The following is a 13385-nucleotide window of genomic DNA, read 5'->3' as shown; positions in this document are numbered from 1 at the left end:
TTTATTTTCATCACCATTTCATTTCTTTTATGAGATACACATAATTACCACATAATTTTTATGTTCCTGTAATGGTTAATCCGCCAGCATATGCAAGCTCTTTAGTTGAAATTATATTTTTAAAAGCTAAAATGTAATTACTGTTGGCTGGCCCTAACTTTGAGTATAAAAACATGAATTCAGTTTGGTATTTGCCTAATAAACAACAATGTAATTTTTTAGCTTTTTTTAATTGATTGATTGAATCTTTCTTTTGAACATGTTGAAAAAGTACAACAACATAGAATTCAAAAGAGACAAACAAACAAAGCAAAACGAAAGGAAAACGAGCAACCACAACCACAAATAACTTTCATGTTCTAAAAGGAGCAGGAAGAAGCATCAGCTTATTTAACCCCACCCCCTTTCCACTATCAAGTAATCAATAGACTACAGAAATACCTCCTTACAATTACATTATATTTTACATGTATTTTTTTTTATTTATTAATTATATGTATATCTATCTTTCTATCTATCCATACATACATACACATACACACATATACACCTTTTCAATAACCCCAGTAACACCTCAAAGGAAACACAACCTACAGATATACATACCCATACCAACATACCCGTGCACCCTCACACACATGAAAATATTGGACAAGAACACCCTATCAAATCTCTACCTCCTCCCTGACGTGTTTTAAACACGTTGTTGAAATATTTATAAATTATTAATGTATAATAATTTAGATATTCCAGGTGTCCAAAATTAAGTGTCATTGTGTATAAATTTTGTGAGCTAAAAGGGAAAAAAAGCTGTATTTTTAGCTACGTGTCAAAGCATTGCCCAGACAATCCAGTGAGTATTTGTGCTTTATGTTGTGTAACAGTATTATCTTAATCATATGTCTGTCACCATAAAAGTCACTATAAACTGTAACTCAGTATAGAATGAATCAATTTTCACCCAAAGAGACTGCATATGAATGCAGTAAACAAACAAATTAATCAAAACATTAACATGTTTTATTAATTATTTAATTGTTTAAAGATCCAATTAATATTTGAGTGGCGTAGAGAAGCCTACCAAATATTTACTGAGAACAGCTTCATTTACCACTATCTCATGATTAGCAGAATTTAGAGACCAGCCTTTTTTTTTTTTATCTCAGTGTGCAGACATCAACAGTGTCTTGATTGTTGATTAATGCCTGTGTCGGGCGTGTGAAACGTGACACTGGCCATCTGATGACCAGCTACTGATGGTGGGATCTCTCTCTTGTTTTGACCTTTAGCCTCTTCTTTCATAGCACTCTCCTGTCATTTTTAACACCATTAAGTCTTGAGTCTGTGACCTATGTGACGTCATGAAAAAGCAAACATTACAAATGACCTGATCAAATTCAACTTAATAAATTCCAAAGGTCCAGATTACTTGCAACAGTAAAATTAAATCTGCAAAGACTTTAAAGACGTGTCCTTTTTTTGTGATATCATCATCCGATCACAAGCACCTGTGCTGTGTTGTGAATTCCTGTAAGGGCATTGACACTTGAGACACTGATGAGCAGTAGGAAATCCCTCACCCAGAAAAGATTGTCTAACATACAAACATGCACATATACACAAAAACACACACACACACACACACGTGACCTGCAGAGGCATCCTACCTCCTGACCTTCCTTGCAATGCCTGTGAACATAGCACACATGATCGGTGGTTTGCCTTTACTTCCAGTTGTAAAACGCAGACCGCCAGCACGTGTGCACGACAGTTTTTAGTGATCGTGTGTGTTTGAGGAGGCAGACTGTCATGCTGTTTAAATCTGTGCTCAGCTGTGTTGATAGGAGCTATTAGAATAAAACACAACAGCAGAACCCACCTACCCTGACATATTTCATATCTACTTTATATATGAGATTCTTATTCCATGCATAAGGACTGGAGAAAAAGCTTCCTGGCCTTTATTAAAGATGAGACGTTACCTCTTTTGTTAATTGGCTGTATGTAAGATGTGTATTACAGAAGTGACTCTCCTTTGTCCTCTTTCTTGTACCAGGAGACTCAAGTGGCAGATGCAGACACAAAGAATTCATCCAGCCATCTCGATGCAAAGACAACAACCCCACTTACTAGGATGAAAGTAAAGCCTGTGTGTTTGTGTCTTTGTTTATGCATTTATTCATACCTGTTATGAAAGAAGAAATCTGTCCAGTGTGAAGTGTGTGTTTGTGTGTGTTCTCGTTTATGCCTGGCATTCCCAGGTCTGCCTTCCAAGAACCTTTTAAATTCCCTTACATAGTTGCTTTTACAACAGCACTATAATCTGTGTGACGCAATTAACACAACATGGGCATGTTTTGGAAAAGCTGTTTTGTAATGCTATATTTGTGTGCGTCTGTGTGGGTTATTGTGTAGTGACTAGCGTATACCACATGCAATACCACATGTATTGTTTTTTCCTGTCACTCAGTGAAGCAGACGATGACCTTTTTAGTAGTTTGCGTTTTGTTGCTGATAACTTATCAGGTGACCAAGTTCAACCTAAATTTAAAAAGCATTAACATTTATTCTTCTAAAACATTAACAGCTGTAGATCTTCACTGCTCACAATACCACCCACTGGAGTTTTATGATGCAGCGTAAAATTATTTTAGTGACTCAGTTGTCTTTTTTTTGTTTAAATTCTGTTGTTTCAAAACAGCTTTTTGGAGTGTTTACACCTTTCTTGATGAATGCAATGCTATTTCTGTGGTTTACATTCATACATACCTTCTAAAGTTATTCAGATAATTTTACTATGTACTATAAATCTCATTGTCTGCTGTTATCTGTGTGTACACCTTTTCAAGATTGGCCACCTAAACCAAACAGGAAATGCAGAACTTCCGAAGAAATCCTGCACCAACGCTCCAAATGCAAAAACAAGAAAAAAGAAGGTACAAGAGACAACCACGTGTCAGCATGAATAATTGCACTGTTGTTTTGGCCTCCTAGTTTATTACATTTTATTTCATATTTCATATATACATTTATAGGGCTTCTTATCTGCTGTATTGCCTTAGTGCTGATTACCCTGAAGTTATCTCTCAGACTGCCTGTGATGCCTAAAGCCCTCTGCTTGGTCACGTGACATGATTTGATAAAGACAATTTGCTACAGGAAACAACGGCATAGTTATTTGCAGAGAGAGAAAAACAGTGGCTTTGGTATGCTGTCTTACTACAGATGAGGCCCGACACTGAAATAGGCAATTAGGGGCAAAAGGGCAATAAAACCCTGGAGAATTCCTGTCTGTGCACATGTTTTACAAACTGCTCAGGAATGATTTATTGGAAAGATCTATTTGTAAAGTATAAATTTCTCCTTTAGTCAGTTGAATTGCAAGATGCACTGTTATAAATTATTATTATTTAGTATTTTATCACATGTGCAGTTCAATGAGAGTAATTTTCTTAAGGTTGGTTTCAGATTTGAGACACATCAAAATGATCTTGCTGTGTTTGTTTTGAGCGTAGTTTAAACAAAGCTCTGAAGCCATAAATGTGTTTATCATATCAAAGCTTGTGTCACTGTGAGATAAAAGAAACGCTGACTGATAGCAAGTTAAGCTCAGAAGGGTAAAAACATCTGCCGATGAAGGACGTTTTGCTTTCATTTGTGCCCTGCAAAGAATTTTTTGCTTTCTAGCAGAGGTTGTGTAGAAAACTCAAGAGTATTTTTAAACGTTTCACTTCAACCTTCGTCTCTGGCTTCACAGTCTGTGTGTGTCAGTGTACAGCTAAGCGACAAATGAAATACACTTCCAGTGAAGGTTAACATTCGCTCATTGCTTTTCAGGTTTCTGCTGCTTTAAAGTTTTATTATAACAAATGTGACAAAAGAATTTAGCTAGTTTAGATAAAGTTTTTATAAAAACTTTGTTCAAAATTGGCTTCATCCAGTTTACATCTGTATGTGACTTTTATTAAGATGTGTTATTGTGTGAAAAATTACATCAAGTCAAATAATCACATGCCAGTAATCAACCCGAGCACACATGCGTACGTGCTAAAGCAGTCTCTGGCATCCTCCGCGTCTGAACATTGGGCTCGCTTTGGTCTTGTTTTGAATGGCATTTGGCCTGATTTTTGCACGCAGGCTTGGCAACCCTGATTATCATTAATAAAGATCAACAATTGGTTCTGTTGTAAAATGCAGCACAGTAATAATTTACAGATGCATGGTGTCCACAAGATTAACTTTTTTAATTTGTGCTTAACTCAAAGTATTCAGGTAATCATTTTACTGTTTTTTGTCTGAAGTAATATCTGAGTACTCTGTATAAGAATGCAACTAGTGCTTATTACTAAAAAGGAAGGTCAACAGGGAAGCCCTCACATTCAAGAGGGTAGAATGATGAAATGTTCATACAGTTGCCCAAAAGACAAATGAAGTAATCTCAAAATACAGTTTTGTGTAAACAAAGCAATCAGCTGCACTTGTTTGTACTGTTGGCTTGTTTTATTTATTTTTTTCATCTACTTTTTATGTTTCTATGAAGTTTTAAAATACAAAGTAATAGATAATGGAAGAAAAAAGTCAAATATTTTCTCTGAAGTCTAGTGCAGTAGAAGTAGAGTTTCATAAAGACAATTCTCCAGTAGAGTACGGGCCTCAAATTTGCACTCAAATAAATGCACTTAGATACTTTACACAACTAAAAAAAGCTGTATAGCTTTCCCATTGATGGTTGCTAAGAGCAACAGCATGTTCGACTTAAATGTTCGACCATCAGCAGCAAACTAGTGACGTCTTTTGCTTAGGAGCCAATGAACCACTAAACCCATCAACCTGAACGTCCAGCTGCTGAGTCTCATTACAAAAGCTCACAATATCCCATTCCTGGAAGTCTTAACTTCCTCTCAAAATTAAAATGGTGTTCACAGATAAAAGACTGACCTTAAGAATTTATCAAGCGATTCATGGTCACTTTAAATATTAACTTTTATTGCTATTGTTTCCCAGAGCCTCCAGTAAAAACTCACTTTCCCCATAAAGCTAAGTTTAGGAGGGGTTTGGCTTCTTTACTGCTTAAGAAAACATATTAAGTGTTTGTTTTTTAAATGATCTCCACTCACACATTTCTACCAGAGCTACACCAGGTTTCTGAAGTCCTCTAAGGACAAAGTCTTGTCAGTCTATAAAATACTTTTTATTAGCCTCAGGTTATGTCTAACAGTAAAAGAAAAACACACCCACCTACTTAAATTGGAGAGCCTTTAATCTGTTTGTTGTATTTTCTAGATTTATCATACACCTCTTTTAAACTTGAAACTGTGTATACTTGTGTTTTGTTTGACCAACACATTTATACTCATACATGATCTTTGGACTGTAAAACAAACAGCTGTTACTGGCAGAGTATTAGTTATTCCCTCTTGCTGAAAAAACAAAACTGTCACCGTGGAAAATCACAGAAACGCTTGAGTGCTTTTTTTTTTAATTGGCAGATGCCCGCTTTTCTTCTTTTAAAGCTCAAATGTTTATATGAAGACCCACCATTTAAAACATTCATAAGAAAAGACTGTGGCGATTGTGCAAGCAAGAACAGGTATGGATCACGTTGCACCATCAAGTAAACAGAGTTCAGTGAGTAGTTGTTTTGTGGCCAGCCACAGCTTCCTTTTTTATTGTAGCGGGTTCAGAGAGAGAAAACACAGAGTTCTAAATATTTCATTTGGCTTTGTTTGAAGTCTTTTGAGATTTTACTCACAAATTATAAGTTAATCCATGATTTAGAAACCAGGTCATATCCTCATTTAGGTTTGTCAGGAATTTTTGGTCTCTTTCGCTCCTGATTTTTGTTCTAAATGCATAGGCCAAAACCAAAACCGGGTGTTTAGCCCTCTGTTTGATTTGTATGGCTGTGCCTTTATTGAGAGATATAACATGATTTCATGTTATCTTCTGGCTAAAACCGCAGTCACACAGGCCTACAGGCCAGTCTGCAACCCCTGGCCACAAATGGACATTCTCTGACTAGTTGGAAGTTGCTAGGCTGTCGCTAGGTGAAACTGATTTCAAAAAGGGTGCTGCACCAAAATCCTCTCTACAACACAAGCAAAGTGTAGCTGTTGACTGGAGTTTGCATGGAAGGAACACTCACAAACTACTTATTGAGCAATAGAAAAAATCTAAAAAACAAACAGAGATTGCTCACTTTTCACAGTAAAAGTTGTACCATAAACAACACGTTTCTAATGGCACAACTGTTTGCAGAAGAGTCAGTCGCTTCCGTGCAAACCACAGTCCGCTGCTGCAATCCTGTAGCAGCCAAAGCATTCACAAGGAGTCAATTTTACAGCAACAGCCAACTTCCACAACTGCTCTCTAAGCAGTAGTGGAATATATATTTTTCCCTAATAACTAATGGCTGCTCACCAACAAGCTTCTAGCACGATTCAGTTTAAATTTTTAGCTAATCCAAAACTGAAGCATTGATGAGCTCATGCCATGGCAGTAAGTTGTTTGTCCATCCTCAACTCGCAGATTTTTTGTGAAACTATCACACAATGGTTACCTAATGGGTCTTCATCAAAATTGTGCTCAAGGTCGAGTCACGTTTATAATTTTATGGGCAGTAACTTGTGAATTGTGATGGACTGTGAGCAGGATGACTTTTTGTTTTTGAACAAAAAGTTGTTTTATTAAAGACTGGAGAAATGTATTTATATGTTCATTTATCCATTTGGACGTTGTTTAGTAGTAAAAGAAACATTAAAAATAAACACTAAAGATATCTTTTTATTCAAAAAAAGGAAAATACAAAAGTAGAACATCAAAACACAGAACGTAAGGAAATACAGTAATATAGAGACACCAGGCTATGGTAACATCTTACCTTTACCAAACACTGAAGTCCATTAACACAACACCCATTTCTACCATCTCTCACCATGACGTCTCCCCAGAGTGTGATGCAACATGCTTCAAGCCTTTGCTAAAAATAAGCTGATGTCCACATTTATTTTCCCCCTTTTCCTCCCCTGCAGTTTTCCTGTGAACGACCGATTTAGCTGAATCAATCACAAAGCTCTGAGGGGCAAAATCCATAGGCCTTCTTGTAATCAATCCAGGCAGTGCACAGGTTGGTCAGTCTGGTCTTGCAGTCTCGGCTGACTGTTCTGTCTACCAGTAGCTGGTGTTTTGCGCCTCTGGTATTCTTGCCAATTCCTTTCTGTGTCCCACTCATGTATTGACCCATGTGCCTGTTCATCTTAGCCGATATGATGCCTGACAGGAGCTTCCATGTAGTACTGAGGCAGGTTATTGGTCGGTAGTTGGAGGGGACCGGTCCCTTCTTGGGGTCCTTGGGGATCAGGACCGTCCGACCTTCGGTTAGCCATTCCGGGTGTCTCTCGTTAACTAGCAGCTGGTTCATTTGTGCTGCCAGACGCTCGTGGAGTGCAGTCAGCTTCTTTAGCCAGTAGGCGTGAACCATGTCGGGCCCTGGTGCTGTCCAACTCTTCATACTGGAGACCCTTTCTTGGATATCTGCCACTGTGATGGTTACTGGACCCTGTTCAGGGAGGTCGCTGTGGTCTGCCCTCAGATCCACTAGCCACTGAGCATTGCCGTTATGGGTTGCGTCCTTCTCCCATATGCTCTTCCAGTATTGCTCCGTCTCCAGCCTTGGTGGTGCTGTTCTCTTATTATTGTTCCCTTGCCACTGAGAGTACACCTTTGCTGGTTCTGTGGAGAACAGCTGGTTTATTCTCCTGCCTTCTATCTCTCTGGTGTACCTCCTCAAGCGGCTGGCCAAGGCTGTGAGTCTTTGCTTGGCAGTTCCAAGGCCTCAGGTATGGACAGCTTGCTGTATTTCTTATGCACCTTCTTTGTCGCACCTTTCTGCAACTCCGTTAGTTGGCTAACCTCCCTCCGTGCTACTTTGATCTTGCCCTCTAGCCTCCTTCTCCATGGAGGGTACTGCCCCTTGTGGCTGTTCAACTTGTAGCCAAGCATCTCACTGATCACTGCTGCCGTATTGTAGATCAGCTTGTTAGTGTCGGTAATCGTGGTTGTAGGTATTATCCGTAGTGCTGCATTAACATCATCTAGCAGACCTTCTGAGGGTACTTCACGTAATCTTGGTAACCGGCTACGGGGGATCCAGGTTTCAAGCTTGGCCATTATCCTATTTTTCAGGTCAGTTCCTCTCGCACTCAACGATCCTTCTCCTGTCGCACTTGGGGCTATGTACCCAATCTCGGGTGGGGGTGATGATATCTCCCCCCTGACCTGGCGTCCTGACTCCTCCTTGCCGTAGCATTTATGTTGTACCTCGTCAATCTCTAGCTGTGATAGCAGTCCCTTCTTTCGAATGTTGGAACACTGAGCTACTAGTTGTTTCGCCGTCATTGTGGATGTTGGGTATCGAAGAATCCATAGGTCCGTCATCCTATTCATGTAGCCCCTTCCGCCGGGGTTACTTGCGTAGTAGCATTCCAACAACGCCCTGTTTTCGTCTCTTGCCCACCGATGCCTTCTTGTTCCAGTAGCCCACTTTTTGTCAGGGTGCCCTGGTTCCTCAACACCTGACGCGGACCTTGTTGATCCGGGCGACGTCCGAGCCGGCATGCCTTCATATTTATCTGTCTCGCTCATGTCTGCGGTAGGCTCGCTTAGCATAGGGGGTCTAGCCTTAGGACCCTTACTGGATACAGACGCCCCAGGCAGGAATCGAACTTGCGATCCTCTGTTCCAAAGGCGTGTAGTCTAACCACTATATATATATATATATATATATATATATATATATATATATATATATACAACCTCTCATACAATGTGATAATGTAATTAAAATGTTTAAGTAAAAGTGTGATTTTTAGGATACTCAAGCCTAACATTAGCTGGTATAATGTTAGCTTATAACTAGCTATAGTCTAGCTGGCTCTTGTTGGCTGTCCAGAGACTGCTGCATGTCTAATCAACTGACAATAAATAATTGCAATAACATCAAGAAAAAATGAGCATGTTTATGCACAATTCAGGTGTTAGAGACTTGACTTCAGTTTAGGAGATGGGCCTTGATGTTAGGAGGACATTTTATTAAGTAGCTGGTAATGTGTTAGCGGTTTTTTTTTTCCTTCTTTGGTGAAGAGGGCCCATTCTCAGATCCTTCATATCTTAAGATATAAATAAAATTTGCCTCCATTTCACATAAAGGGCTACAAGTTCCTTTCTTCTCTGACTGTGGTGTATTACTATGTGGCTAGTATCTAACACTATACATATACGTCATTAGCTTTAATGACGATCTGTCTCGGCCGTTATATTCAAGATGGCGGGGCAACATGGTAGCTTCCACAAACCAATTAACACTCTATGTATTTTTAATGATAATTTCAAAATTTATGACCATGCATTAATTGTTGCAAAATGCAATTACAGACTAATAAATGTAAATCTATGAGTAAAGTATTGTAACGGACGGGGTTACAAGTTAGTTGACTGTGTTATCAGTGTTTTGTGTTCAGAATTGCCAGTTACTTATGGCATAGTTGGACCACACCCACAGCATGGTGATTTACTGAGTGTCCTTGAATGTGCAGTAGTCTAGAGGCCGGTTGGCCTGTCAATCAGATCAGCTACCAATGACAGAGAGTCTGGAGGAGAGCAGGTGTGTGGTTGGCTGAGAGTGTTCAGGGGGCGGGGATTAGAGAGTGTGTGTGTGTGTGTGTGTGTGTGGGGCGAAAGAGAGAAGAGTGTCGGGGGTTGTGCTGTTGCTGTAGAGCGCACTTTTTTCCCTGTTGTTTTGGCGTTGGCTACGGCCCACAGTAGCCCGTGTTACTATTCTGAATAAACACCGGTAACCGGAACGCTGATCGTCTGTGTCTTCTGTCGAGGGACGCTACACTGGTGTCAGAAGTAAAAGCGAAGCTTTCGCCTCCGGAGTTATCTGCGCTCGCGCCGCCCCGACTCACGGCATTGGCTGTGGACACTGGAGATTTTTGCGGGACTTTGCGGAATGCTTCCGATGGATTACTCCAAGATCAAGCGAGAACCTACAGCGGAAGCTCACGGACACGACTACTCCGCCGGGGACCGGAGGTTCGTGGAGCACAGAGAGCGGGTGAGGCAAACGACCGCGGATTTGGCGAGAGAAGCCGGCTTTGCATCCTCTCACCGTTCGGGTGGCCGAAAGAGCTATTTGGGGATTTCTGCAGCGGCTGGGGGTGTGGAGAAAGACATACCGACGCATAGAGGCACTTTCCACGCTTCCATGAAGACCCCCAGGTATGATAGCAAGGCTGACTGGGAAGCTTTTCATGGACAATTTGAACTGTTGGCCAGGGCTGGTGGGTGGTCTGCTGAAGAGAAATCCCTGCAGCTAGCTATGTGCCTTACTGGCGATGCCCTGTCTAGCGTGCTGCTTTTGAGCCCAGAGGGCAGGGGGGATTATGATGCTTTGGTTGGGGCTCTGAAGAGGCGGTTTGGTTCTTGCTCTGCTCCGAGCCTGCTGCGCTCCGAACTGTGCAGCCGCCGCCGCCGACCAGGAGAATCCATTAGGGACCTAGCTAATGACATTGAAGGGCTGGTCCACCGCACCTATGCCCACATGCCCCCCACCATCCAGGGCGAATTAGCTTGTGACCACTTCCTCCAGGCCCTGCTTCAAGATGAGTTGCGGATCCATACACTGTTAGCTCACCCTAAATCCCTTCAGGAGGCCCTGGAGCTGGCTACAGAGAGAGAGTTACTGTGTGCTGGGGCTGCTAAACCCCTGACTGAGCTGACCAGGCCACCGCAGACGGTGACTACAAGAGGGACTGCACCGGGCGCTGCTGAACCCGCAGGGCCCACGGGGGTGCACAGCGCCCCTGCGGAGCTGTGGATGGACAGGTGGAGCGGCTTGTTTTGTTGGGCAGGACTTGGGTTGGCAGCTGCTGGTATGCTCCATTAGTTGTGAATGGACTATGCTGCTCAGCCCTGGTGGATACCGGGTCTTCAGCGACAGTTTTAAGACCTGATGTGGTGGGAAGGGGGGATCGCATCCTCCCTACCATGGTGAAGCTTCAGACTGTGACGGGAGAGCGGGCCCCCATGCTAGGGGAACCACTGCTCACCCTGAGTGTGTGGGGGGGGGGGGAGTCAGTCCGCTGCTCTGTATGGGTTGCAGACCTGGAAGACTGTATACTGGGGCTGGATGTACTCAGGGCACTGGACTGCGTTATTGACACAAGGGGGGGGACGCTCTCGTTCCCTGACGGTGGTGTTGTTCGGATGTTGAGGCGGCCACCCCAACCTGATCACCCTGCGGCCCACACCCTTTCTGAGCTGGCAGCCGGCTCCTCCCCGGACCTGACTGGTAGTCCGGCCGCCCCCAAGGACCCACTTACACTGACCTCAACTGCACCCCATGCCGCTTCATGCCCTCCCCTTCTCCCTAAGGAACCGTCGGAGTTTCAGCTGTGAGGGGGGTGTGGGAGGAGAATTGCGATGGACTGACTGCTAGCGAGCAGGCCTACTCTGGCAGCTGCTGCTGGACTTTAAGGACTGCTTCTCCTTCTCAGAGGATGATATGGGCCACACTGACCTCATTCAACATGACATCGATACTGGAGATGCACAGCCCATTCGGATGAGGCCTAGACGCCTCCCCCTGGCCAGACAGGCTGCAGTGGAGAGGGCTCTGCAAGAGATGCAGCGTGCTGGACTCATTGAACCATCCACCAGCCCCTGGGCCTCCCCGGTTGTTATGGTTCCAAAGAAAGTGAAGGATGACTGGCGGTTCTGCGTAGATTTCCGGCCTTTGAATAAGGTGACAAAGAAGGACCCATATCCTCTACCGCGTATAGATGAGACCCTTGACACTGTGGCGGGATCTTCATGGTTCTCCTCCCTAGACCTACGCAGCGGGTACTGGCAGGTACCCCTCGCACCAGATGCCAGACCAAAGACTGCATTTATTACCAGCGGAGGCTTATGGCAATTTAAAGTTCTTCCTTTCGGCCTCTGCAATGCCCCTGCCATGTTTGAGAGACTCATGGATAAGGTGCTCACTGGAATTCCCCGCGGAGAATGCGTGGTTTACCTGGATGACACCTTGGTCCATGGTGCTTCTTTCCACGCTGCCCTCGGGGCCCTCAGACGGGTCCTGGAGAGGGTATTGGCAGCAGGGCTAAAACTCAACCCAAAGAAATGCTGCTTAATGCGACGTGAGGTTGTGTTCCTGGGCCACCGACTGGGGGCCGGGGGGGTCGGCACCATGGATGATAAGACCCAAGCTGTTAAGGACTGGCCCACCCCAAAATCTGTGCAGGAGTTAAAGAGCTTCCTGGGCTTGGCGTCGTACTACAGACGGTTTGTAAGGGGTTTCTCCTGCATAGCCGTGCCACTGTTCCACCTGCTCCAAAAGGGTGTGACCTTCCAGTGGACAGCAGGCTGCCAGGTAGCTTTCACCTCACTGCAGGAAGCCCTAGTGGGGGCCCCAGTGCTCTCTCCACCTGACCCCACTCTGCCCTTTGTCCTTGACACAGATGCCAGCAGTGTTGGATCTGGTGCAGTGCTAGCCCAGGTGACACCCGGCGGGGAGAAAGTGGTGGCATACCATAGTCGGGCCTTCAACAAAGCTGAGCGCCGCTATTGTGTCACAAGGCGGGAGCTGCTGGCAGTGGTATGTGCCATACACCACTTTAAGTACTACCTCGGGGGCCTCCACTTTACGGTCAGAACTGACCATGCTGCCTTGCAGTGGCTCATGTCTTTTAAGGAGCCAGAGGGGCAGCTAGCACGCTGGATTGAGGAGCTGCAGGCTTATGATTTTGAGGTCGTGCACAGACCTGGGGCCCAGCACAGAAACGCAGATGTGCTTTCCCGCAGACCCTGTGCCCAGGATGAATGCCACTACTGTGAGAGGAAGGAAGCTCAGGAGGAGGACCAATTGGTGCCCGATGTAAAGTGTGCTGTGGCGGGGGTGGAGGAACGGCCATCCAGTCAGAGGCTGGTTGCTGTGGATGCAACGCAGTGGAGACGTCAACAGGAGGAGGATGCTGACATCAAGCCAGTGCTTGGGTGGATTGAGGAACAGCGACAACCCCAATGGGAGGAAATCGCCATGTTGTCACGGGCCACAAAGGGACTCTGGTCCATGTGTAATGCCTTGCGGCGGCATGATGGAGTGCTACAAAGGGGCTGGGTCCTTTTCCCCGCACAGAAGGGGAAACCGCTATATCCTCACAGCTATGGACTATTTCACAAAGTGGCCAGAGGCATACAGTTTACCTGACCAAGAGGCCGAGACAATTGTGGATGCTCTGGTGGAGGGGATGTTCAGCAGATTTGGGGTGCCTGAAGTAATCCACACGGACCAGGGCAGGAACTTTGAGTCCCGTGTGTTCGCG

The 13385-nt window shown here is 44.1% G+C and overlaps 1 long non-coding RNA gene across 1 annotated transcript; it reads left to right on the top strand.

Moving 5' to 3' along the window:
* The first annotated feature begins 6 nt into the window (after positions 1-6).
* Positions 7-4192, top strand: LOC120728782. Its single transcript, XR_005694785.1, has 2 exons — positions 7-2140; positions 2850-4192. It is a non-coding gene; the product is annotated as an uncharacterized LOC120728782 (long non-coding RNA).
* The last annotated feature ends 9193 nt before the right edge of the window (positions 4193-13385 follow it).

Source organism: Simochromis diagramma, unplaced genomic scaffold (assembly GCF_900408965.1).
Source record: "Simochromis diagramma unplaced genomic scaffold, fSimDia1.1 OVJJ01000302.1, whole genome shotgun sequence".
In the NCBI taxonomy this organism is placed as follows: Eukaryota; Metazoa; Chordata; class Actinopteri; order Cichliformes; family Cichlidae; genus Simochromis; species Simochromis diagramma.
Note: the sequence above shows the minus strand (reverse complement) of the source record. Positions and strands in the feature narration are given on the sequence as shown.